The sequence below is a fragment of the Saccopteryx leptura genome, chromosome 4 (genome assembly GCF_036850995.1).
Source record: "Saccopteryx leptura isolate mSacLep1 chromosome 4, mSacLep1_pri_phased_curated, whole genome shotgun sequence".
NCBI lineage: Eukaryota > Metazoa > Chordata > Mammalia > Chiroptera > Emballonuridae > Saccopteryx > Saccopteryx leptura.
Genome location: NC_089506.1, coordinates 191,268,412 through 191,295,517, shown reverse-complemented (window position 1 = coordinate 191,295,517; position 27,106 = coordinate 191,268,412). Strand labels below are relative to the sequence as shown.

Genomic DNA, 27,106 nt, shown 5'->3' with positions numbered 1-27,106 from the left:
TCTCAGGGCTCCAGGTGCACAGAAAGGCTACCTGCCATTAGAGGTGAGATAGGGCAGAGTCCACCTTCCTAGATGGAAGGATGGAGCCCAGGTGTCCTGCCCCCCAGATCCCACCTGCTGCAGTCTCTTCTCCTTTCTGCCGTCTGAAGAAGTGGGCAGACAGAGAGAAGGAGGCTGGTCTCAGCCCTGACTTGCCAAGGGCTCTGCCAGGGGAAGGAAAGCTCTCTGCCATCTTGGTCATGGGTGCTGGGACAGCACTGAGCCCATGTCCCTCCCTGTCCTGTAAGAGAAAACAGCTGGCCTGAACTGCAGGTGTCAAATCCCACTAATCTGGTTTCCCTTCCCTTTACCTGACATGCAAGGAGGGGGAGAGGAGGGAGCAGAGCCTCTCCTGGGGCCTGGGGGAGAGGGCCAGAGGTGCCCATAGCAGCACCTAACAGTCTTCCTCCCTGGAATAGATGGAGGAGCACTGAGTGGGTGTATGGGAGTGGCGGCCTGGCGAGGTTGGGAGTGGGTGCATCACTGTGTGTGAGGTCAGCATGGGAGCAGGTGGGTAAGTTTGAAGGAACAAGGACCTGCCTATTGGAAACTTCTGCAGTGGAAAAGGTCCTTCGCAGACTAGTTAGTTTAGCCGAGGGTCACTGATAGCTGTGCTGGAGCCCCTCTGGTCCTGACAGGAAAGAAGCGTTTCCTGAGGCTCCACAGGGAGTAGAGGCAAATCCCACACACCAGCAACATCCCGTTCCCCCAGAGACATTTCCAGTGAGAATTGCCCTGGCCCTGCCCTGGCCTGTGTTGGCCCACACCCACACCTCTCCTGCCAATATGGCTCAGTCCCTTTTGGTGTCCTACAGCCATCTGGAATGTTTGGGCTGAACTTGTCTGTCTAGAGCAGGGGTCGGGAATCTTTTTAGCTGAGAGAGCCATGAACGCCACATATTTTTAAATGTAATTCCATGAGAGCCATACAACGACCCGTGTACGTTAGGCATTATCCAATAAAAATTTGGTATTGTCCCGGAGGACAGCTGTGATTGGCTCCAGCCACCCGCAACCATGAACATGAGTGGTAGGAAATGAATGGATTGTAATACATGAGAATGTTTTATATTTTTAACATTATTATTATTTTTATTAAAGATTTGTCTGCAAGCCAGATGCAGCCATCAAAAGAAGCACATCTGGCTCTCGAGCCATAGGTTCCCAACCCCTGGTCTAGAGTCTAGCCTCAAGTCCTCATGCTGCAATGCCAGTCCCGATGGAGGAAGCCTGGGTCTCCAAGCAGGCCCTGGAACCCTCCTTTCCAAGAGCACCAGGCCTTCCCTGTGGCTTCTGCACCTGGAAAGGTTCAGCTTTCTTGAAAACCAAGGTCTGGCTGGGAGTCAGGTTGCAGGAAGGGGGTAGGGGGACAAAGAGAGAAGAGTGTGGAGCTCAGGTTACTGCTGACCCCGGGAGGATCCTGGTGGCATTAGGTAACAATTGCAGCTCTCCAGCCTTAGGGAGCCTGGCCCTACTCCTCTTCACTGGTTGTAAAAGGCAAAGTCCTGAGCTAGGTCAGAGTGACAGAGGAGGAGGGACGAGACCTGGCTGCATTCTCCCCAGCAGCCTGCCAACTGCTGTTCCCAACAGATAAGCACCGACGGGAGACTCAGCTGAGGCATGGAGCAAAGGCCCAGACTTCACCTTGGCCCCAGCTGTCCCCCCGCCCCACCCCGTAGGAACTTGGGCAGGGTTCAAGGAGTGTCCAATGGCTGTAAACAATGGCCAGATGTTGCCAGATGTCTGGCTTCTGGCACTCAGGCCATCTGTACACCTTGACTAAATGGGAGTTCCATGAGATCAGAGCCTTAATTCCAGTGCCCAGAACAGTTCTTGTTCTCCCTGTCCTGATACATGACAGCCACTCAATAAATATTTGCGGAGTAAATGTAGTGACTCATTTAATCATTGCAACAACCCTGTGAAGTAAGAATTACTATCACTACCATATTCATACAGTGAAACTGAGGTACAGAGAGGCAGATCAATTACCAAAGTTCGTATGATTAAGTGAGCGTTAAACTCAGCTGGCAGAACAGCGAAGCTCTGGCTCCTGACCACTGTGCCAGGCTGCTGGGGTACAGCCAGGGTCCACTTCACCACAGCGTGATGAAGAGTCATGATGGGGGGAACACAGTTTGTGAGCCTGAGGCAGGACAGTAAGAAGCTAGGAAAACTCCTTGGCAGATGGGATAGGGAAACTGAGACAGGATAATTTAACAAGGCCATGCAATTTAAACAACTCACAGACAGCTAGTGCAGCGATTTTCAACTGGTATGCTGCAAGAATTTTTAAAACATACAGTACCTGACTATTTTTTTTTAATTTTTATTTATTGATTGATTTTTAGAGGGGGGGGGGAGAGAGAGAGAGAAAGGGGAGGAGCAGGAAGCATCAACTCCCATATGTGCCTTGACCGGGCAAGCCCAAGGTTTCGAACCGGCACCCTCAGTGTTCCAGGTCGATGCTTTATCCCACTGTGCCACCACAGATCAGGCAGTACCTGATTATTTAGTTAAGGACACTGTCTTCTTTTCCCTTAGGCTGTAAAAAAAAAAAGAAAAAGAAATAAATGACAATAGCCAACACAACAGAGGCTGTCTAGTGTGAATGAACCAAAATTATACCTATTTTTTTTTGTCAGATTGGCAAAAAATATATTTTTGGTGAATTGCAGAATTTTAGTAATTACTTAATGTATGCCATGAGATGAAAAAGGTTGAAAATCACCAAGCTAGTGAATTGCAAGGCCTTATCTTCCCTAAGCAAGGACACTTGAGAGCAAACGGTTTATCCTACTCTGCCCTAACCAGAGAGTAAACAGCTTAAATCACCCTGGTCAGGGAGATACAGAGACCCAGTTAGTGCCCTTTGTGCCAGCCAAATCCAAGAATGGATGAACTCAGGGGAACAGATAACAAAAAATCCGATTAGAGGCAGACAGACCCGAGATAAAAGTAAAGCAGTGAAGCTGACCAGAAAATGATCCCAACGCCCCTATTTGCTTATTTTAATCATTAGTGTATTATAGAACATGCCTGGAAAGCTAAAGAATATTCTGCTGAAACCCTCCCCTAAGACCTTCCCTAAGATTCCTGCCCACAGAAGAGAAAGAAAAACACTCAAGACAAAGGATGCCAGTGCGAGCTCTCTCTCTGGAATCCCCCACACACACCTCTCTTCCCTCTCAGGTGTGCATTTTGACTTTTCTCTCCCAAACTCTAAGGGTCCCCACAAGACTTGCAGCCAGAGGAGCAGCAGGCAGTGACATCTCTTCCCAGGCTAACCCCCTGACCCTGTCTCCAAGACACCTTGTCTCTGACTTTTCAGTGAGCTAACAGCAGCCCCGCCTAGGCTCTCTCCTGTTGTTTCTTCTACTCTAAGCCCTTCCTTTCTTTGACGGTCCCCAGCTTTAATAAACATACTCTCAAAGTCACCTGGACTCATGCTGTGAATTCTTCCTTGCACTAAGTCAAGAACCCACATGCTACCAGCCATGTCCAAGGCAGACCTGCTCTGGGCCTGGTACCCACCAGGTGACCAGTCTTCTGAGCCCCTGTTGGGGGTTACTGGCCTCTCCCAGCCTCACCCCTCCTTTGCAGTGAGAGAGCAGCAGTGCTTTTCCCTAAAGTAGACAAGAGCTGTGACTAGATGAGGACACAGACAGACAAACTAAAAGGTCCTGGGGAAGGTTCACAAGGCCCCTCAGGCAGCTGTGGAAGGCAAAGGGAGGATTCCAGCACAGGACAGGGAAAACTGGAAAAAGGAGCCGGAGTGTTTGGTGGTTGACTCTCCTCTGCAGACAGACCTTGGTGCTGGAAGGGCGTGTGTGTGTGTGTGTGTGTGTGTGTGTGTGTGTGTGTGTGTGTGTGTGTTTTCTGTTGGGAGATGGGGGGAGGAAGGGCTGGCTAGGGAGGGCTGAGCATTGGTAGGGAGGGAGTACCAGCACGGGCGTCAGGAGCCTGCTCTCCTATGTGGCTTAGGCCTCTCAGCCCAGTTCACTCAGCTGCAAGATAGAGATCACGCTGCCCCCCTCAGCAGGCTTCTCTGGGAACTGCGTGAGCTGGCACAGTGGGAGAGTGGGGCCTGTCTGAAAACAAACAGCCTGCCTTGGGAGATGGGGCTCCGTCACTGAGGTGAGGTGAACAGAGGAAGGGTACCATGGAGGGCTGAACTTGAGGAGCTATAGAGTCCAGAAGACCATTAACTCTCTGAGAATTCTAGCACAATTTAGGCTGATCAGAGTCTACCCAGGCCTCATTCATACAACAGACATTTCTCCCAAATGCTAGACTTCTCTTTCCTACTGTCAAAACCATTCCAAGGCCCTGGCTGGTTGGCTCAGTGGTAGAGCGTTGGCCTGGCGTGCGGAAGTCCCGGTTTCGATTCCCGGCCAGGGCACACAGGAGAAGCGCCCATCTGCTTCTCCACCCCTCCCCCTCTCCTTCTTCTCTGTCTCTCTTCCCCTCCTGCAGCCAAGGCTCCATTGGAGCAAAGTTGGCCCAGGCGCTGAGGATGGCTCTATGGCCTCTGCCTCAGGCGCTAGAATGGCTCTGGTTGCAACAGAGCGACGCCCCAGATGGGCAGGGCATCACCCCCTGGTGGGCGTGCCGGGTGGATCCCGATCGGGCGCATGCGGGAGTCTGACTGCTTCCCATTTCTGGCTTCAGAAAAATACAAAAAAAACCCAAAAAAACCCATTCCAGAGCCAGCCTGTGTCCTCTCCTCCCTCACCACCCTGGACCTGAGTCCCGTCCTCTGCAGGCAGTGCCTCCCTGAGGGCTCTGGGAGGATGGGTAGGAGTTGGAAACAGTGGTGTTAATAGACCTTACCTCTTCGGGGTCTGGATCACTCCTCCAGCAAGCACAGCTGCAAAATGCTGCCCTTTTCTGGTCCCAGGTCCCTTGTTCAGGGCTTTCCTGATAACTGCGGCATTGCTGAGGGTGTTCCTGTCAATGGTTGGAGCATAGACCCCCAGCAGGTGCAGTGAGAGAGCCACATACACAGGAAGAGGGCCCACTCAAAAACAACGTTGCCACTGTCTCTGCCACCTTTACCCCAGCTGGCCAGTGTTGGGGGGAAAGGCAACAGGTGGGCGTGTGAATGTTACCATCCTCTCCTTGCAAGCAGGAAGCTGAATACCCAGAGATGAGATACATCAGTTGAAATTAAAACTCTTTTTGCCTCATGGGACCCCACAAGTCCTTACTGAGGATCCTCTCAGGCAGAGCCAAAGACCTGGGAGCAGAATCCTGTCTGGTCTCCCCTGTCCAACCTGCCTGCACCTCACCCCCAATTTCTGTCCCTCTCCTATGGTAACCAAGTGAGTAACTGGAACAAAAGGAGACAAGCCACAGCTCTTCCCAGCTCACACCTCTTCAGTGCCCACACCCCATACACACACATCGCCCTTTATTCATCAGTTCACTCAACAGATTTTCATGAAGGATCTGCTGTGTGCACAGAATCAGCTTACAGGCTGACTTAGCAGAGGGAGAGACAGTAATCAAATAGCCACACAAATGAATATTAAGCTACCAACTGTGGCGAGTGCCATGGGAGAAAGAAACATGGCTCAGAGGGGGTTTAAACACAGGACCTGGCTGGCCAGGAAGTGGAGTAGGAGTTTGCAAAGTTGAGCAGGTAAGACAGGAAGGGAACACCAGAAGGTTGTATGCTAAAGAAGGCAAGAAAGAAGGGGTGGTCAAAGGTGTCAAGTGCTGCTGAGAAGCCAAGTAAGACAAAAGAAAAATGTTCTGCACAAGGTAAGGCACAAACTTCTCAGCATGGCCATTGAGGCCCTTCATGACCTGGCCTCACTGATAGCTCCATCCATCCACCATGTAGTTGTCGACACTGTCCTCCTTGTCTGGAGTTCCTTTGACCCTTCTCCTCCTGGCAAATACCAAATGACCCCAGAAGCCTGGCTCAAAAGCCACCTGACCACCATCCCTCAGGTAGAACATGTCACATGTCACCACATCATTGATGCTCCCATAGCACTTTATACGAATCTCAGTTGGAGCACGTTGCAGACACAGCTGGGCCTGCCCAATACCCTTCCCCTCTTCTTCCTTACTGAAAGAACTTATTCTTTCTTTCTTTATTTTTGGAGCTGCAATCTTCTCAGCCCCAACAATGTTTTGGGCTTGGTCTAATCCAATCAAGATAATCCTATAATCCGTTTTTCCAGTAAGACATGAACTTAAATCTACTGCAGACGGCAGGATTGGGAAACCTTTCTATTCTGCTCTTTATTCAGTCTTGATCACAGATATGATGGCTGCAGCTGTGGCAGTCATCTTGAGACCAGGTTGGAAAAGCTAGGAAAGTGACAGAAACCTTGGCTCCGACACTATTGACCTGCTGAGCCAAAGTCCACAGCAGCAGACATATTTTGGACTTCCTGCTTTCTGTAAGAAATAAAACCTTTGTTTAAGGCTTTGTTGGTCGGGTTTCCTGTTTCTGGTAGCTGAATGCCTCCCTGATACCCAGCACTTTACAAATCTTGTAATTCATTTTGTTGCACCTCTCTTTCCCCCTTCTGACAGCTCCATGAGAGCAGGGATTGTGCCCTAGTCTTCAGGGCCTCAGGATTTAGCAGGTTGTTTGGCAGTGAGTCCAAGCCCCTTGCGGGTCCATTATTAACTGAGAGAAGACTTCTGAGGACTAAGGATACTCCCAGGTGGAGGTGGAAACAGCAATGACTCCAGAGACTCAGTAAATGGGTTGCCAGGTAAAATATAGGATGCCCAGTTAAATTGAATTTCATATATAAATCATGAATAATTTCCCAGTAGAAGTATGTACCATGCAATATTTGGGATAATATACTAAAAATTATTTGTTGTTTATCTGAAATTCACATGTAACTGGACATCCTGTGTTTTCATTTGCTAAATCTACTTAGGGCAGTTTTCCACAAGATTTCCTTACCTGTGTTCATGGACTCTGCAGTGGGCATGGGGGGTGGAGCCTAACCCGGGAAGGGAGATGCTCTTCCCGGGGCCACAGTGATAATAATAATTGTCCTTCACCCTAGGAAGGACAGGTAGGAGAATAAGATCTTGGAGGTTTACGTAACTGTATTAGTTATCTATTGCTGCATCACAACAAGTTACCCCCATATCTAGCAGACTAAAATAACAAATATTTAATTGAGTGATTGATTTGAGAGAGAGAGAGAGAGAGAGAGAGAGAGAGAGAGACATCAATCTGTTGTTCTACCCCACCCAAGCATTCATTAGTTGACTCCAGCATGCACCCCAACCAGGGGCCAAACCTGCAACCTTGGCATATAGGCACAATGCTCCAACCAACTGAGCTACCTAGACAGGGGTATAAAACATATTTATTATCTCATAGTTTTTGTAGGTCAGAACTTTGGGATCAGCCTAGCTGAGTGGGTCTAGACCTCTCTTCAGGTTACAGCCAAGATGTCAGCTGGGGCTATAGTCATCTAAAGGTTTGATTGGGGCTTCAGGATCTATTCGCACGGTTGCTTACTGATAAGACTGTCGGTGGCATAGCCACGCTGACTGTTGGCAGAAGGTCTTAGTCCTCTACTACGTGGACCTCTCCATGAAGCTACTTAAGTGTTCCCACGTGCCAGCTGGCTTTTCCCCAGAGCTGGTGATTTAAGGGACTAGGGTAGAAGTTTCAATGTTTTTTATGAGCTGGCTTTGGGAGTCACATATCTTCTCTGTGTATTCTGTAGTGATCACATAGGCCAGTCCTGAGATAGTGTGGGAGAAAACTAGACAATAGCATGAAAACCAGGAGGCAGTATCATTGTGGACCATCTTGGAATCTGGTAGATACAGATGTAAACAAAATTAACTCCATCTTACCCTGGCCAGTTGGCTCAGTGGATAGAGTGTTGGCCCAGCGTGTGGATGTCCTGGGTTCGATCCTTGGTCAGGGCACACATGAGAAGCAACAATCTGCTTCTTTTCCCCCTTCTTTCTCTCCTCCTTTCCCTCAGCCAGTGGGAATTGATTCAAGTGTCGGCCCCAGGTGCTGAGGATAGCTCAGTTGATTCAAGCATCGGCCCCAGATGGGGGTTGCCAGGGGGATCCTAGTCGGGGTGCCTGCAGGAGTTTTTCTATCTCCCCTCTTCTCACTTAAAATAAAAAATTTAACTCTATCTCTGTGTTGAATATCAGCCAAATTCATTGTCCTTAGCAAGCATATCAAAGCCTGATAAGTGTCTGGGTTCCATAAAAAAATGAGCCACAAATATTTTTGTGAGAAATTGCCAGAATGGCATGATAACCCAACTAAATATCAAAATGGCGATAGTATTAATTATAAACAATCATCCATCACAAGACTCCAAGAAAGTATGACCCCTGGCTCGTACTGCATTCTTTGTCTTGTCAATCATTAGTAACCTAAACTATACTAAAAGAAAGTACTGTATCAGAGTTCTGTTAGTAGGGAATAAACTTTGCAGAACTTCTGGGTCATCTGTTTGTTCTGACCCAATCTTCCTGTAAGTAAATTAACCTATAGTAAGTGTTGTTATATTCTACGGAGATGCCTGCATCATTTTCAGTCTGAAGATACCTTCTCGTCACGGTGGCCATTATGTCTTTGCCTCACAGACATCTAGCACCACAGTCACCTGCTCCAAAACTTACACAGCCACCAGCCCTCACTTACATATCAGGACCCTGGCCTTCCCCTTCCCCTCCTCCTTCACTCTTAGTCTCTCCCTCAGTTCCTGAGGCCCAGGATTGGGCCTCTACCATGCCTTTCACAAGGTCCCCCATTCCTCCCCACTGCCCCAACCCAGATGAAATCCTCATCACTTCTCGCCTGAATACCTAGGTTTTTCTAATCCAAAATGTCCATGTTGCTCACTGCTCGCCAGTGGGCCTAACCGAACCCCATCAGATGTCCTCTAACCAAACTACACATCTTCATCGACCCTGATAGCTATGCCTGGCACATACTCTTTTTATCTGTAAAACTCCTAGGCATCCACAAATACCAACTCCCAGAACCCTTTCAGACTGCCCAGGACAGCTAGTTTGTCCCTCCCCAGACACCCTCAGCCTCTGTCCACAAGCTCGTAGGCATCTAAGTAGCGGCCAGTTCCTCCTTTCAGACTGTGAGTCTTCCCAGGGCAGGCCCAGAGCCTGGGTCATCTGGGGGCCCTGAGAACAAAGCCCAGGATTGGACATATGAGTGGGAGTTCTGCTGCCTGGTGATGGGGGGTAATGCTGGTAAGGTCTGGGGAGATGATCAGGTAAAATACATTCAGCTCATGCCTGACTTGCGGTGGCGCAGTAATAAAGAGTTAACCTGGAATGGTGATTTTGCCAGTTCAAAACCCCGGGTTGCTGGGTCAAGACATATATGAGAAGTAACTACTATGAGTTGATGAGTTGATGCTTCCCACTCCCTCCTCCCTTTCTCTCCCTAAAACCAATAAAAAACAAATCTTTAAAAAAAAAAAAAAAGAGGAACAAATACACAGTATAGAAAATGATATGACTTTGGGTGATGGGTACACAACATAATCAACAAACATTTCAAATGCTATAGAAATGTTTACCTGAAACCTATGTACTCTTATTGATCAATGTCACACTTTAAATGTAATTTTTAAAATAAAACACACTGGGCCTGACCAGGCGGTGGCGCAGTAGATCGAGCATCGGACTGGGATACAGAGGACCCAGGTTCAAGACCCCAAGGTCGCCAGCTCGAGTGCGGGCTCATCTGGTTTGAGCAAAAAGCCCACCAGCTTGAACCCAAGATCACTGGCTCCAGCAAGGGGTTACTCAGTCTGCTGAAGGCCCACGGTCAAGGCACATATGAGAAAGCAATCAATGAACAACTAAGGTGTTGCAATGCACAATGAAAAACTAATGATTGATGCTTCTCATCTCTTCGTTCCTGTCTGTCTATCCCTCTCTCTGACTCACTCTCTGGCTCTGTAAAAAATAAAAAAATAAAAGTTTCAGATGTTCAAAATGTTTAAAAAAACAACAACACTGGAATAAAAAAATATATTCAGCTTCAAGTAACAAAAACACAATTCAGACTGACTTAACAAACAAGGACATTCATTAACTCTTGCAGAAAGAAGTCAAGAGGCAGGGTGGGTGGCTGGCATGGTGTGATCAATGGTTCAGGAATCCCCTGTTCTAAAGTCCTCATCATTGGCTTTGTCCTCAGGCCAGTTCCTCTCATGGCCACAAGACTCTGGACAAGTTCCAGATGTCACAATGAGACATAACAATATCCAGAGGCAGAAAGGGGCCTCTACTGTCTTTCTCTTAGAAGTTAGGAAACCCATTCCCTGCAACCTCCCTGCAGACAGTAAGAGCAAAGTGGTGAAACATTCATGGATGGAAGCAGGAAAAGAGGAGAGCCCTTAGGCATCTCTGGGATGAGGCAAGGTGAGATGTTTAGGAAATAAGGTTGCTAAGGTATATTTGGTCTGGTTTCCAGATCCCTCACCTTCCTAGTCACTTTTCTTTCTTTTTTTTTCTTCTTCTTTTCCAAGTGAGAGAGAGGGAGACAGACAGATTCTCATATGCGCCCCAACTGGGATCCACCCAGAAACCCCCATCTGGGGCTATGTTTGCACCGAGCTATTTTTTTTTTAAGCTCCTGAGGCGAAGGCTCCATGGAGCCATCCCCAGAGCCCGGGGCCAATGCGCTCTAATCAATGGAGCCATGGCTGTGGGAAAGGAAGAGAGAGAGAGAGAGAAGAGGGGAAGGGTAGAGAAGCAGTCACTTCTCTTGTGTGCCCGGACTGGGATTCGAACCCCAGACACCCGCCAAAGACCCCTAATCACTTTTCTATTTATTCAGTCATTCATTCAAATAGTGCTTGAGTACATATAGGAGAGATCCTGTGACAATCCTATGAAGTGAGTATTATAACTATTTCTATTTTAGAGATGAAGAAACTGAGGCTTAGAGGTGGCATAACTTGTTCAAGTTCCCGGTTAGGTGGGAGCTGTCATTCTGGCCAGTTCCTGATGCAGGGATCTAAGCCCCCCAAGAGAGGACTGCAGGGAGTTGAAGAGGTCATGTGTCCCAAATGGGCCTCACTCCCTTGGGACTTGCTCTTAGCCCCATGGGAAGTCTGGGCATGGATGGTTGGGGCTTCTGTGCTGTCTTGTGAGGGGTGAGGACTTTGACCAAGGCAGAGACTATTCTGGAATCAGCTCCAGCCTCAGCCTGATGTCTTCCGTGCCTGGCAGGAGCACTCAGAGTGGGGACATTTCTCGGGTACAGATACCCTGAGCTACAGATCTAATCCCTCACACCACACCTCTCTGACCCATAAGAGGCCACCATGGGGCTCAAGCCATAAGAAGGCAGAATGGCCCTCACATAGGACCTGCCCAGCTGGTTAGCCCCAGGGTGGGTGGCTCCTCAGCATGGGAACAGGGCAAGATGGAGAGGTAGGGGCCAGAGGCTGAGCTTGAGGAGGTGGAAGTCCAGCTGCTCTGCCCCTCCTTGCCCATACGAGGGAAGGTTGGTTTGGGGCATTAAGGGCATAGACCACTCTGCCTGTACTGGTCAGGTCAACTGGAACTGAGACCTAAGGGCAGCTGGGGGTGGGATGCCCATAGCCACACCTCAGTGAGGGGGTAGAGTAGCTGGCAGGGCTCTGCTGTGCCATTCATCCCATTTTAGTCTTGGGGAAGAGATAGGGGAAGGAAGGAACTGGTGTGGGACCCAGGCCTGGTGATGAGGTAGGAAGAGTCAGGATGCTGAACCCAGGGCTCTAGTTCCATCCATGCCATTGGCTGGTTTACTGTGTGACCTTAGGCAAGTGTTTCAAACTCTCTGGAAGAACATTCTCATCTATAAAATGAAGAGGTTGGATGTGATGATCTTGAAGCTTCCTCTGTGCTGAGCATCGTTGCTTAAAGTTTGTGGTGGGGCTAGATGTTGGCTCTTCCCTTGCCCATCTCCCCTGCTCTCACCCTCATCCTGTCCTGCAGCAATTTCTGATTTCTAACCCTGAGTTCTCAAGCCAAGGCCTGGTGACTCTGGGTAATTTTCCAGGGCCTTATGGGATACAGATCTTCATGGTCATTTTGCCTCTTCCCTGGAGGCAGGCCAGGCAGGCATTGTTGGCTGAGAAAAAATGAAGTGGAGTGCCCAAGGCCACACAGCTAAGGAGGCACAGGGCTGGGCTGTCAAGGGCAGTGCTTACTGCACAATTCCAGTGGGCCTGAGTCCCTAAAGAACCACCCTAATATCTCTTGCTCTGTGCTTCCTAGACTACCTGTAGGGTAAAAATGCTTGTGAACATGTACATAAATTCCTGGCTTCTGGTTTCCTCAATGGAGATCCCTGGCATGGTGCCTGGGGATTCCTTTGCCCAATGAAGTTTGAAAGCCAGTGCTCAGAAGACCTGAGAGGACTTAGGGAGACTGAGTCTCTCTGCAAGCAGGCCTACAGACATGGATGGAGGGGCCACCTGTAGCCTGGGAGGCTCCTAGGTCCGCTGGGGTGAGGACAAGCAGCCATCTGGAACTGGAGACTCCAAGGCACAAGCCTGAGGACAGGAGTTAAGTGGTCCCCTGGAGACTTTAAAAGGGGCGGGAGGCTGACCTTGACACCCTCTTCAAACCAAGAGTGTGGACAGCCATGTGCAAGCCGGGCAACCCAGGCAAGAAGAGGATTTATAGGGCTCCTTCCTTCTCCTGTGAAACACTAACCCCTCTTGAAAAACATGTTCTAGGGAATGAGGCCAGAGCTGCTTGAATTTCCTGAGCTACAGCATCATCTTTTTTCTCTTGGCAGAGACAATGGTGCCAAAATGATTAAAATGATCTTATTATGATCCCCATGAATCTGCGCGAGAGGCCTGATCAAGTTTTCTTCTTTGTGGGACATGACCCCTGTTGGGCAAATGAGTTTGTCAATTTGTATTTTTTGAGTTTGCTCACTTTTAGTGTTAAAAAATGGTGCTGGGCAGCACCAAGTATGTGATCTGTGGAACTGCAAATTACCTTCCTGCTTGGGAACAGCCATTGTCTTGCTAATGTTTTCTGGAGGAGAGGTTTCGTGCCAGAAAGTTTTGAAAAGGAGAGAAGAAGGAAGCCATGTTTTGGAGGGAGAGCAGAGAGGATTTAGGGTGCTGAAGAAGAAGCCAGTTTGTGCAGAAAGTTTGAAGAAGGAGATGAGGAACAGAGGTGGGGGGCTTTTGCAAGCCCCGCTGAGACCGTTGGGGCCTTGGATTCTAGGAGAAACCGGAGAAGATTCTCCTGGTTGTGGATTGGAGAATGTGTCAGTGGCTTTGGGAGCCCTGAGTGAAAAGGAAGTGCTTTTTCCCTGTGTGTTTGTTCGCTGGCCGGTGCAAGACTTGAGTAAAGGAATAGCCCACCATTTTTTGGCTCCACTGTTTCTTTACCATCTGCCTGAATGGGAACCTGCAAGTGCAAGGCCGCGATGATGGCCGCGACTATTGGCCCTACAACCCTCCAGAAGCAAAGAGTTTCTTATAGGCCCCAGAGAGCTGCCTCTGGGGTGAAATTCTCTATGAGTCCAAATGTGGGTAAAACTCCTCCCCCAGAAATGCACAGAGGGCTATTTTGGAAAGAATATTATGTAAAATAATCCTGAAAAGCAAAATTGATTGGTGACCCCTTGTTAGTCCAACTATCTCTCTGGTTGTCTCTCTGAGCTTTTGCTGAGGTCTCCCACAGGCAGACTACTGAGCTGGGATGCCCTTCTGGCCCTCTTCCCCTCGCCTTAGGAGCATTCTACCTGTGTCCCTCATACCCAGACACCAAGCATTCATCTTTAAATATCAGAAAATGGAGGCCCTGGCTGGCAGCTCAATGGATAGAGTGTTGGTCCAGCATACGGATGTGGGTTTGATTCCTGGTCAGGGCACACAGGAGAAGTGACCATCTGCTTCTCTCCCCTTCCCTCTCCCCCTGCTCTCCCTCTTCTCCTCCCACAGGCAGTGGCTCAATCGGTTTGAGTGTGGCCCCAGGCACTGAGGATAGCTTGGTTGGTCCAAGTGCGTCAGCCTCAGGTGCTAAAAATAGCTCAGTACTGGAGCATTGGCCCTAGATGGGGTAGCTGGGTGGATCCTGGTCAGGGTGCATGCACGAGTCTGCCTCACTATCTCCCCTTCTCTCATAAAAGAAAGAAAGAAAGAAAGAAAGAAAGAAAGAAAGAAAGAAAGAAAGAAAGAAAGAAAGAGAGAGAGAGAAGAAGGAAGGAAGGAAGGAAGGAGGGAAGGAAGGAAGGAAGGAAGGAAGGAAGGAAGGAAGGAAGGAAGGAAGGAAGGAAGGAAGGAAGGAAGGGAGGGAGGAAAGAAATGTAATATTTCAGCAGATACTTTCCCTTTCATTTACATTATTTAATCCTTAAACTAACTTCAGAAATTGGGCCAGTTCACCCCCATTTTATAGATGAGAAACTGAGGCCAAGAGAATAAGATGATTTGCCCAGGGTCTGAGGCAAAATTTCCATGAAGCTCAAGTCACTTAAATTCTAGGATTCCCATTTGCTGAAAACAGTAATATGTAAGAAAATTATAACTGAAAACACTATTGAGTTTTTACTTTTCTGTCATTACACACCATCTATTTGTGACTTTATTTAATAAAATGAAACAACTTCTGGATAATTGTGTTTGTAATCTTACATTCTTTTTTTTTAAAGAGACCTCACAGGAAACTAACAAACAAAGAGGCCACAAAATGCATTAGTTGCTGCAAAGCCTGCTCCAGGCCTGCGAGAGTCTCAGGGAATAAGTGGCAGGATGGAGGCTTCAAGTTGGCTGTCTCCCTCCACTTCCTCCTGTCCTTCCTGCCACCCCAGTCTGGCTCCTACTGTCCTCCAGGGGATGGGATGGTGTGTTCTACCTGCTTTATCTGCAGAGGTGGGTGGGTGGCAGTCATCCGATTCGATTGGCATAGGAACTTTTACTTTGTATCACAATTTTAGTATATGTGCTGCCGAAGCGAGCACTCATATTACAATTTTAAAAATAAGCCTATAATCTCTGTTAAGCAGTATTAGACTAATTCATATTGTAAAAGGTAGAAATTACACAGGGATATATATGTCAGCTCACTCAAAGGGAAACTTAAGCCAGTCAGAGATTTCATAGATGGATGGCTGCCCAAAAATGCAGTGAGCACCCAGTCACAGGATATATATAAGAAGAGACTGGAAGCTATTAATTGCTGAAGAGGCAATTCCAAATGTGAGGAAGGGGGTATTCAGGCACATGTTGTGTGAGACAGGACCCTGAGAGTCTGTGAGGGCAAAAGTTTGGAAAGAGACCAACCTAAACTGGAGGTGAGTGAACACAGGAAATCAGATCCCAGGATTGGGGTTTGGGCAGGAAGGAGCTTGGAAGCCTGGATGGCCTTGGCTAAAGGGCATTATGTCAGCTCAATGTCCCCATATTGGGGCTGGTGGCTGCTACTCGACTCCCAGCTTTACTCTGCTCCATTGGGAGGCTCTCAGTTCGCCCTGCATATGGCACTCCTCTCAGAGGTGCAGGATGAGCTGGGAAAGCCTCGTCTCAGTCCCACTTAGCTCCTGCCAGATACGGTGGCAGATAGCTCCATGGGCCTGAAGTGTGACCAGGTGGGACCCAGGGAGACTATCTGCTCATTATCTCATCATCACAGGTGCTGCAGAAGTAGAATCTGATACGGGAGAGGCCTGAGAGTCTAACCGCTTTGTAAACTGTCAGCTCGTCTCCACACAGAACAGGACAGAGCCTTAGTTTCCTCATCTATAATATGAGAACTATAGTACCCATATTTTGGGATTGTGTAAGATTTTCAGTTATATCTGTGGTTCTCAAACGTCAGCCTGCCTCAGCATCACCTGGGGGACTTTTGTTAAAACACTGATTTCAGGCCCTGGCTGGGTAGCTCCATTGGTTGGAGTGTCGCCCAAATGCACTAAGATTGCAGGTTCTGGCACATACAAGAATCAACCAAAGAATGCATAAATAAGTGGAACAATGAATTAATATCTCTCTCCTTTCCTTTCTCTCTAAAATCAATGAAAACACCAACAACATGATTTCAAGATATCCTCCTCCCCTACAGTTTCTGATTCAGTAGACTTGGGAAGGGTCCTGAAATCTGGCATTTTGACAAATTCCCAGATGATGCTGATGGGTTGGGGACCCCACTTTAAGAATCATTGAACATACCTGACCAGGCGGTGGCACAGTGGATAGAGTGTCAGCCTGGGAAGCCGAGGACCCAGGTTTGAAACCCCGAGGTTGCTGGCTTGACCGCGGGCTCACCTCGCTTGAGATGCACGGTCACTGGCTTGAGCGTGGGATCACAGACATGACCCCATGGTTGCTGGCTTGAAGCCCAAGGTTGCTGGTTTGAGCAAGGGGTCAGTGGCTTGGCCGAAGCCCCCTGGTCAAGGCACATATGAGAAAGCAATTAATGAACAACTAAGATGCCGCAACTATGAGTTGATGCTTCTCATTTCTCTCTTCCTGTCTCTCTTTCTGTTACTGAAAAAAAAGAATCACTGAACTGAAAAAAAAATTACTGAGTTAGATCAGTAGGTGCTTGAAAGTGAGTTGGCCAGGAGACGCCAGCCCCTCAAGGCCAGAGACCAACTCTAACTCGCTTCCATTTCTGCTAAGCGACCACCCAGCACAAGCACATAGTAGATCCTCTCAGGAAATGCTGTTTGAACTAAACAATAATGGATATCAAGCAGGCTCCTCCTCAGAGGTCCTTTCACAGTGGTTGTCAGTGGGCTCTTGTTGCCATAGCAACAGCCAGCAGCAACTAGGCAATTTGGGGAGCATAAGGGCTTTTTGCTTTGTGGGGAGAGGCAAAGGTCCCAGCCTAGCAGCATGGGGATAAGAATGTGGAGGGGGAGCCAGGAGAGAGGGTGTGGCTCTTAAAGCCCCACTTCCAAAGATACCCTCCCATTGGCTCTGTAACTGTCCCAGCTCCTGGCCACAAACCCAGGAAGGATTTAAATTTTGGTTGTGTAACACAGAAAAGAACAAAGAGAAGGGGGTGGTAGGATATAGGGAGTAGGAAAGAGGAAGGAGCCCTGTTCCCTGAGAACCACTGTATATTTGACCACTTCATACACATTAACCTTCTTACAGGGTCCGCAGGGCTGTGCAAGGTCACACAGCTGTCTGGGCCTTGGCTGAGTGAAGATTGGAAACCTGATCGGCTGTTGCCAAAGGCTGTTTGTGTTTTCATTTCAGGGCTGCCTCTTTGAAACTGTTGAACTTTGACTGTGGTTAGAGGACCTCGAGGTGTGGGGGTAGCAGGGAGGCTGGGAGGCTGGTCTGGGGCAATTTTTCTAGCATCTTAGGGAGCCAGGGTGGTCATCATCTGGACTGTACACTTCACGGCAGCCGCCCCTTCCTCCTTATCTGCTTTCCTGTTTGGACTCAGACAGCCTCCACTCCCACCCCAGTTCTGGCCAAGTTAATCTAATCAAGCAGCGGTTCTTATATCCCAGTGTGGATGATAATGAAGCTTATTTAACATTTCAATTTCTGCCTTGCCTCCAGAGATTCTAAGCCAATTTTTGGGGGTAGAAATGCCCTAGGAATTGACATTTTTAACAGGCCCTGTGATGATTCTGATGTAGGTAGCTCATTGATTGCCCTTTGAGCCCTCCGAGGCCTCTACTATCTCCTGTACTCTCCCGGTCTCTTCTGGAAGCCCCCAGGTTGCAGTGACTTCTCGTTCAGCGCTCCAGCTATTTTTAAATTTATTTTGGAGAGATGAAAGAGAGAGAGAAGAGGGGAGGAGCAGGAAGCATCAACTTGTACCAGTTGCCTTGTGCCTCCTATGTGCCTTGACCAGGCAAGCCCAGGGCTTCAAACTGGCGACCACAGGTCAGGCTGCTCTCTTTTTCTCAGCTGTTCCCTGGGAGCAATTTATCTAATCCCCACATCACTACCTACAGACAGCATATCCACACAGCTGATAGGAGCACCCAGCAGGGTGATACACTTCTGGCTTAAAAGCCAGGTAGCCTGGATGTCTGCTGTTTTTTAGTTTTTGTTTTTATATTGATTATTTGATGAGAGAGAGAGAGAGAGAGAGAGAGAGAGGCATTTGTTTGTTGTTCTACTTAATTGCATTCATTGGTTGCTTCCTGAACATGCCCTGACCAGGAACTGAATCTACACCCTTTGATTTTCAGGTCAACACTCTAACTGGCTGAGCTAACCAGCCAGGGTTGCCACTGCTCTGTTTTATAAGGACCTGGCTCATGATCAGACAGGAGGCCAAAGCTAGGAGGCTTTGGGCAGACTGAGCCAGCTGTCCCTGACATGAGAATGGAACTAGGATGTCTGGGGTCCTTTATAAAAGAGGTTTGGGCAGGGAAGCATCACATCTGTGGAGAAAGGACAGACTGGAGTGTACCAATTAGATGGGCTGCTCCATTTCTCTGCCTCAGTTTCCTCATTTGTAGAATGGGGGCAAGACCAAGTGCTCATCAAAGAGCTCAGGAAGTTCAGGGTGCTCTTAGGCACGAGGTCGGAGACGAGGTCTGCTCAGGGGCTTAGACATCAGGGAGGCATGTTTTCATGCTCCTTCCTCCTCTCCTCTTTGACAATAATGCTCACATGGGTACTGACCTGCCTTCAACTCTGCTGTCACATACTCATCCTTTGATCATTACCACAAGCCCCAGGACACGTGGAAGTGGCAGGGACAGGATTTTCCCCTATTTTGCTGATAAGAAAACTGATTTCTCATCCAGGGAAGGAAAAAAGAAACTTGGGCAAGACCACACATGTGGTGAGCAGTAGGAGCAGATCTCCAGATGGGGGCTCTATTTCTGTGCGTTGGTGACTGTCCCATTCCTGCCCTGTAGGCACCAGGGTCATCACAGCCCTGTGGAGACAGGAAATCTGCAAACTCGTTTCTCCTGTGCTCTCACAGAAACCTCTCAAGGGAAAGGGCCAGGGAAATACTTAATTCAAAGGGCTTGGAGTGGCCTTTCTGACGCCACACCAAAGAACTGGTGTGACATTTGTCATTTCTGAGAAGTAAAAAGGCTTACATCAGTTTATCAACCACATCCCACTGCATCTGTGGGGACGTCAACCCAACTTCTCCGAGCTGATCTGAGATCCTCTTTTTCTTCTTACAAAAGGATGGGTCAGCCCCTTTAGGCCTTTTTCGAGCAAGTTCCTAACATAACCAGGGTTGCATAGCATGATCTTAGATGTCCTTTAAAATTCTGTGTGCCCATGAAAGAGGAAGTCAGAGTCGGAGCAGGGAAGTGTCAGGCTAACTGGAATGGGATCCCTGAGAGACTGGGGCTGGAGCCCTTGGCCAAAGGGGCTGCCCTGGGTACAAGTGTGGAAAGTGTGCATTAGTGTCGGAAATGATACCACTACAAATTGAGAGCTGACAGCAAAAGACCCCAGGGGCTGGGTGGGTATCCCAGGGGAGCCAGACCCATCACTGGGGAAGGTCAGCTCCCAGGGCTAGAGTGAAGTAGGGACATGCTTGACAAGTCCACTGATGGGCAGTAGGCCCTGTTTAAACACTTAATAATTGTGGGGGCAAATTGGTTATAGACACATAAACATGGAAAAGAAAAACATTTCTGATGGCTTTGGGAATCAAAATCCATAACATGTATGAGAATTCATCCAGTTTTGCTAGAGTCTAGAGTTCATGGAGGAACATTATGAAGGTCAAGCTGGAAAGACAGGTTGAAAAAGAAAAAGACAGGCCCTGGCTGGTTGGCTCAGTGGTAGAGCATCGGCCTGGTGTGCAGGAGTCCCGGGTTCAATTCCCAGCCAGGGCACACAGGAGAAGCGCCCATCTGCTTCTCCACCCCTCCCCCTCTCCTTCCTCTCTGTCTCTCTCTTCCCCTCCCGCAGCCAAGGCTCCATTGGAGCAAAGTTGGCCCAGGTGCTGAGGATGGCTCTGTGGCCTCTGCCTCAGGCGCTAGAATGGCTCTGGTTGCAACAGAGCAACGCCCCAGATGGGCAGAGCATCGCCCCCTGGTGGATATGCCGGGTGGATCCCGGTCGGGTGTATGCGGGAGTCTGTCTGACTGCCTCCCCGTTTCCAACTTCAGAAAAATACAAAAAAAATTAAATAAAAAAAAAGACAGGTTGGAGCCTGATTTCGAATGCTTTTGTGCTCCAGACTAAGGAGATTCATTCATTCCACAAACTTTGATTGTTAACTTGATGTGAGAACTGAAACCCAGATAGGAATTCAGCCATGATCCCTGACATTAGCTAATCTAGATAGGAGCAGGGGACAGTCTGAGAACCCTGGAGGAATTCTCTAGGGAAAGTTTGATATACCAGATCCAAGGAAAGACTGAGGATCTGTTTCTTTTAAATTGTGCCAGAAAAAAAAAAAAGGCTCCAGGAAGAGGACAACGGCACAAAGAGATGTGTAGTCACAGGGATGGTTGGCTTGGCTGTGCACACCCTGAACAATATTAGAACAACATCAATGCTAGCTCACTTGACTTTTAGGCCCAAGTGACAGACAAAGCAAAGAATACATACATAGCGTATACATGTTATCAAGCTCAAAAATGAAAATATGCAGGTTCAGAGAGCTGAAGCTGGGAGGCAGATATAGGGGTGCAAAGGGAAGGCCAAGGATGCTTCATTGTCTAGTATAGCATAGCATAGCATAGCATAGCATAGCATAGCATAGCATGGTACTGCCAGCAGTGGACGGACCCAAGGAATGAAGGTCCAGGCTTACTTCAATTATAAAAATGACAGAGGAAATAAAGTAGGTATATAAATAATTATGTTGAAATATGTGGGCAGGAGAGCCAGGCTGTGTGACATACAACAACCTATGACCTAACTCATCATTAGCAGGACTTAAGAGATAACACCTAAATTGTAGGACAACAGCCAGCCACAAAAACACTTATTACTATGGAAATAAGGACAGAAGGGCTAAACAAGGCAGTAAGTGATTCCTTCTAGGCAATGAAGATGAGAAAAAATGGAGGGGTGCTGGCAGGAGACTGTTTTCTGTAACCCCACACATGTATAATTTGACTTAAGAAAAATGAAGTATATAGTCACTATTTAGGTATTGGAAGCTAGTAAAAGAGCTGTTTCTTTGCCAGTGACAAGATTATTTGAGTATCAAAAAAAGTATTTATGTATTCAACTCAGATTAAGTAAACCATTCAAAAGGCACAAAAATTAGAGATACAAAGGCCTATAGCTCAGTTGGTTAGAGCTTTGTCTTGATATATGCAAAGGTTGCAGGTTCAATCCCAGGTCAGGGCACATACAGGAACAGATCAATGTTTCTGTCTCTCGCCTTTCTTCTCTAAAATCAATAAATAAATTAAAAAAAAGAAAAAGAAAGATACAAAGGGCACAGTGGTGTTTCCCATTCTCCACCATCCACGCCCCAATTCTCCTCCAGAGTCAACCAGTGTTACCAATTATTTTCCTTCCAGAGAGGTCACACAAGTACAACCAAATATTTATACACGGTAGGTACATTCTTCCTTTCCCCCATCTGCTGTTCATTGCTTTGCAGTTTTCTTTTTTTTTTTTTTAAGTTTCTTTTTTTTTATTTATTCATTTTTAGAGAGGAGAGAGAGGGAGAGAGAGAGAGACAGAGAGGGAGAGAGAGTAGAGAGGAGGAGCTGGAAGCATCAACTCCCATATGTGCCTTGACCAGGCAAGCCCAGGGTTTCGAACCAGCAACCTCAGCATTTCCAGGTCGACGCTTTATCCACTGCGCCACCACAGGTCAGGCCGCTTTGCAGTTTTCTTTTATCAATTTATCTAAGATTGTTCTGTCTCAGCAATGAGCTTCTTCATTTGTCTTTTTAATAGCTGAATGATATTCACGTATGTAGCAACAGTAAACGACAGCGCCTATTTCCACACAGCTCCACCAACAGTGTGTCATCAAATTTTTGGATTTTTGTCATTGTCAGAGGTGAAAAATGCTATCTCAACCAAGTTTTAATTTGCATTTATTTTATGTGTGGAGTGGAAAAGCTTTTCATGTAAAGAGCCATTCGGATTTCTTCTTCTGTAAATTAATGACTCATACCTTTTTGCCCACTTATGATAATCAGGCTTCTTCTTATTAATTAGTAGAGGATCTTTTTTAGTAAAACTAGTCCTCTGACAGTAATTGCAAATGCTTCCTCCTAATATATATATATATTTTTTTATTTTTTACTTTGCCTATAGGCCTTTGTCACACATCAAGTTTTGATTTTTATCTCAGTCAGTCTTCTTATTTCTGGTTTCTGGGGTTTGTGTAATAAATCAGAAAGTTAACACACATTCTCCCCTAGTTTATTGTAGGGCTTTTAATTTTTCTTCTCACTCTCTTTAATTGTTTAAATCTTTTATCCACCAGGAATTTATAGTAGTGTAAGGTGTGAGGAGTGTACCCACTGACTTTTTTTTTCTCCCCAGCTGGCTAGTTAAGAGTGGGTTTTGAGTAGGAAGGGTAAAGAGACAGGAAGGATAAAGGGACAGGAAGGTAGAGCAGTGAGCACAACCACACGTATATGAGGAAGTTTTCTTAACAGTGGGTGTAGAAGAAACTGGAGGTGGAATGCACGTCAGGAACTGCTGAGATCATTAAGGTGAAAGGTCAAGAAAAGCAAGCCTGAACTAGGGCTGGGGCTGCAGAAAAGATGAGAGGGTGGGGAGGTCCTGAAGATAAAATCCATAGCATTCAGTTACTGGTTCAAAGGGAACAAAGCAAAACAAGATGCCTATATCCTGCCTCAGGGATGCTACTATTAAAGGGACAGAACTCAAGAGTCAGGAGTTTTGGCTTCATAGAGAAGGGTGCAAGGATCCACACTCTAAGTTTGAAACCTCAGTGGGACACACAAGGGAGACCGTCAACAAAGTGTTGACAAAGTGAGAGTATTGGAAATCTGGGTGATGAATTTCCTCACTACTCTCTTGAAGACCTAGTGCAGGAGTTACATGTTCAGTCACTTAGCTGGGCATGGTGTTCCCCACACCCTGTAGGTTATTGCATTCATCACACCTGCTGGAGGGCTGGCTTCTGGATATAGGAAGCTTGAAACTAGGGCCACAGTAATAATTCCCTCTATATAGTACTTTACTATATTTTCAATATTTGGTTGGCAGTTGGTTGGTTCCATTTTCACAAAAAGAACCAGCTCTGAATGGAGTTGCCTACTGTTCCAAAAGAAATTCGCAGCAGAGCCTGTAATAATAACAACAAAAATAATAATAATAATAGTAATGACATATTTCTAAAGTACCATCACACTGAGCTAAATCCTTCAGGAACAGGAGTTATATCACCCAATCCTCAGGACCCTATGTAGGTGAAAAAGAGGTTCCTTGGAAAGTAACTTCACAAAATGATCTGATCATAAATTCTTACCTGGGTGGATCATGGTGGGTAGTCAAGTCCCAAGTATACATAACTTCTTTGGTAAAAGGCCTATCTTTGCCTTGAGCAAATCATGTCCTGTGCATTCCTAGTCTTGTTCACTATCCTATAATCCAGTGATTTACAACCAGTGTGCCACAAGAATCTTTACACATGAAATACAGTACTTGATGAGTCAGTGGCACTGACCTCTTTTAACTTAGTCAAATAAATTAAAAAAAAAGACAACAGCCAACACAATACCAGTCTGTGTGTATGAAAATTACATATATAGTTTCAGATTGGTAAAAAAATCTATTTTTTGTTGTGCCACAGAATTTTAGTATTTCGTGTGCCTGGAGATGGAAATGGTTGAAAATTGCTGCTGTAATCAGATTGCTGCCTTGCTTTCTCCCACCTTCATGTAATCTTCCTTACATTCCATTCCCTCCTTAATTCCAAATACATAAAAGAAGTTGCAAGCTGTATTTCTTATAATTTTTTCAGTCTGATGAAATCTTTCTTCTAGGATATTCTGTTTGGCTCAAATAAATTAGGTTTGAACATTCTTACCACCACATCTGTAATTTAGGAACCTCCATAGGAGACAGTAGGGGAAGTCTTACCCAGGACCAAGAGCCAGACTTTTCCAACCTCAAGCGCCCACTGCCTCCTCCTCTGGTACCGGTATCCCCCCACCCCCGCCCGCCAGCAGGCCAGTATTCCAATCCGAGGTCAGGCGGGAGGTACCTGGACCATCTGTGCATACAGCCTCAGGTCAGGAAAACTGAGGGCCGTGGGGGAAAAAAGCGGCGAACACATATCATCCACAACCGACAGCAGATCAGACAGCGCGGCGCACAGCCACGGCCCCGCAGCGACCTACGCGAGGCTGGACAGCCGGCCCGGGACTGCACTAGGAAAAGAGGGAGAAGACTCCAGCCAAGAACTACCCCCGACCACGTAATCACGTGCTAGCTCTCAGGCCGGGAGCACAGCCCAGACGAAGTGAGGCGTGGCCCGACCGGGCCGTACTAAGAACAAGGATTCACAGGGGGGAAAACCTGACCTCGGGAGCGCGCACGCGGCCCTGTTGGGCGGGACCATGCTCCCGATGGCCACGCCCCCACCCCTGTGTTCGGCGCGGGCGGTGGTAGCACCTCAGTGGTGCGGCCCAGCGTCCTGCTGAGGTTTGGTAGTCTGCTCCGCGGCTCGAGGTGAGTGAGGGGAGCCCTGGCACTGGGTTGGTAACGTCCGGGCTCCCGGACTCGGGGTTCCAGAACTCGGGGTTCCGATGCCTTATGATCGTCGCGACCGCCTGGGCTCTTGGAGCTTGGGAGAGCTCGCGGGCCCTGTCGCTCAGTATTTTACCCTACGCTATCACAGAAAGCACGGCTCCTACTTCGGCTCTTCCCCGGGTGGCCCTTCCCTTCGAGCTGCGGCAGCTTGAGGTTCATCCGAAGGGCCCCTCGGGTCGCGGAGTCAAAAGGGCTCCGGCTCCAGGACCCGCGCCGCCTCCTTTGGGCTAAGCCACTTCCTCTCCCAAGCCTCAGTTTCCCTGTCGGTGCGACGGGCCTTGAGGCGGCTAGTTTGTGGGGTAACTCACGTAGGAGGCGCTCTGTGAGTGCGAATGCCACCCGAATCCGGTCCAGCTGCATCAGGTGGTCTCAGTCCAGGGCCCAGGGGAGCCCGCCAGCCTGGCCTTCTTTGGGGATCGCTCTGCGTGCGTGCCGGCGAAGCTCCGGCATCCCCTGGAGGTCGTGGCTCTCGCAGGCAGGTGCCTTGGAGGCCGCTGTGACAGATCTTTGCCGGGCTCTGCTGGGCAGCCGTGACACCCTTACTTAGTCGTGGGAGCAATTAGGTAAGAGGTCGAGGTCTCCTGGGCGGCGGGAACTTGACCTCGACTTTTTGCTTTTTATTTCTTAAGCTAGTCCATTGTGTAAGCTGGTGACCAATACGGAGGAGATTGGGGCCATTTTAATGAACGTGACTGCCTCCTGTTGGACCCCCAAAATTCAGCCTTCCTTCTGAGCTTGGCCAAGCTAGAGAATAGTGCTAGCAACCAAAGGAGACAAGGCTGGAGTGGGTGGTCGTGGGTCATAATTTTCGCACCTTGGCAGGACGCTTCACTTCTTGAGGCTCTGTTTCCTCAGTAGCACAGAGAGTGATTGATACAGCCCACCCTGCTGCCCACACAGGACTGAGGTTGTGTGAATCAAAAGAAAGTTAGTCTTGGAGGGAGGGTGACACTGAGAACTGTTAAATTCCTTTAATCTGAGCTGTTAAATAACCGTATGGGATCCATTGTCCTCACTGTGTAATGCTGCAGTTTCTGTTGTTTGGGGGAGAAACCATTGATTGATTCATTAGCCGCTCACAAGTTCTGCCTACACAAATCCCTTTGAATGTTTGTGGAGTTGGCTTGATCACGGAACACTCCAAAAGTCTCAGCAGAAAATCCAGAAAGGATCACTGTCTTTTCTTTGTGTTCCTCTTTCATTTTGAGAGAGTGGTCAGTTCTTGAGCTTCTCATGATTTTCATTCTCCTGATGTAGGAAGCTATCTCATTGGGCAGATAGCTTAATCATTCATTGTCTCAAGTGGCCAAAAAACAGGGCTGCATTTTAGAAAATGGAATATTAGCTTCCAGTTGTGTTGTTGAAAACTTCAGAATGGTCTTAACTCTCTAAAATTCTTGCCTAACACTTGAATAAAAGGACAGGTAGGTTAGATAAAAGGAACCCCAGGGATGTACATTTTAGCGCCTGGACATAGCAGCATTGACTGCAGCCAGCAGACTCAGGCAGGTGAATATCCTTGGGTGGTATGAGTTTGTATATAAGCCCCAAGAGATGTCGGTTGCCTGAGTAACCTGAAATTGTAGGACCTGCCAATAACTGAGTTGATCCTCTGAAAATCAGGATCTGAATTAGGGAGGTGGACTATTTGATATCAGACTACTTGGCATATTCAGAACATTTTACTTGTTAAATCCACGGAACGTTTTAAGTTAATAAGAATTTAGCACTTAAGCAACCTTTTTTCAACCTCCTGATGGCAGCTTCCGTTTAGCTGTAAGACTTTTAATGGTTCCAGAGAGGCCTGCTGCCCCTGTAATATCTCTGCTTCCTTGTGCTTTAGGAAGCAGAGCACCGGATAGGTAGTCAGGAACCTGAGTTTTAGCTCTGGCCTTAGCACTGCATTTCTTTTGGCAAACCACCTCAGGCCCATGGACCTCAGTTTAGTTGTTGGGATTTAATTTATATGTTAGATTCATTTGAAAATTAAGTCAGAAAAAAGTACAGTGGAGAAATGACTTTTCATAAAAATGTAATTTTTTTTCTGTTTACAAAAATATTAAGTGCTCATTATTTTAAAAACTAGTACAAGCCCTGGCCAGATAGCTCAGTTGGTTGGAATGTCGTCCTGGCACAGAGGTGCCAGTTCAATTCCCTGGTCAGGGCACGTACAAGAGCAGCTCAATGTTCCTGTCTCTCTCTCCTTGCCTCTCTCAGAAAAATTAATTAATTAATTAATTAAAAACTAGTACAGAAATATGCGATATAGTGAACATCTTTTCCTGGCCGTTCACTGAGACACCCCACCCCCCCCAAAGAAAATCACTGCTAGTGGTGAGGTATATATTCTACAGGTATTTTCTACACATGTAAAAACATTTATTATCAAAAATTTTTTACCTTAAAAC

The 27,106-nt window shown here is 47.5% G+C and overlaps 1 protein-coding gene and 1 long non-coding RNA gene across 2 annotated transcripts in view; one reads left to right on the top strand and one right to left on the bottom strand.

Annotated features, from left to right (window-relative positions):
- Positions 1-2,423: 2,423 nt before the first annotated feature.
- LOC136403539 (uncharacterized) lies at positions 2,424-24,489 on the bottom strand. The gene is made up of 4 exons (XR_010751147.1): positions 24,151-24,489; positions 6,977-7,078; positions 4,873-4,989; positions 2,424-2,584 (listed from the first exon to the last, which is right to left on the bottom strand). It is a non-coding gene; the product is annotated as an uncharacterized lncRNA (long non-coding RNA).
- Positions 24,486-27,106, top strand: part of POR (cytochrome p450 oxidoreductase) — a 78,101-nt gene continuing 75,480 nt past the window's right edge. The window contains exon 1 of the mRNA XM_066382361.1: positions 24,486-24,617. The gene's annotated coding sequence lies outside the window, so the exon portion shown is untranslated. The remainder of the gene's footprint in view (positions 24,618-27,106) is intronic.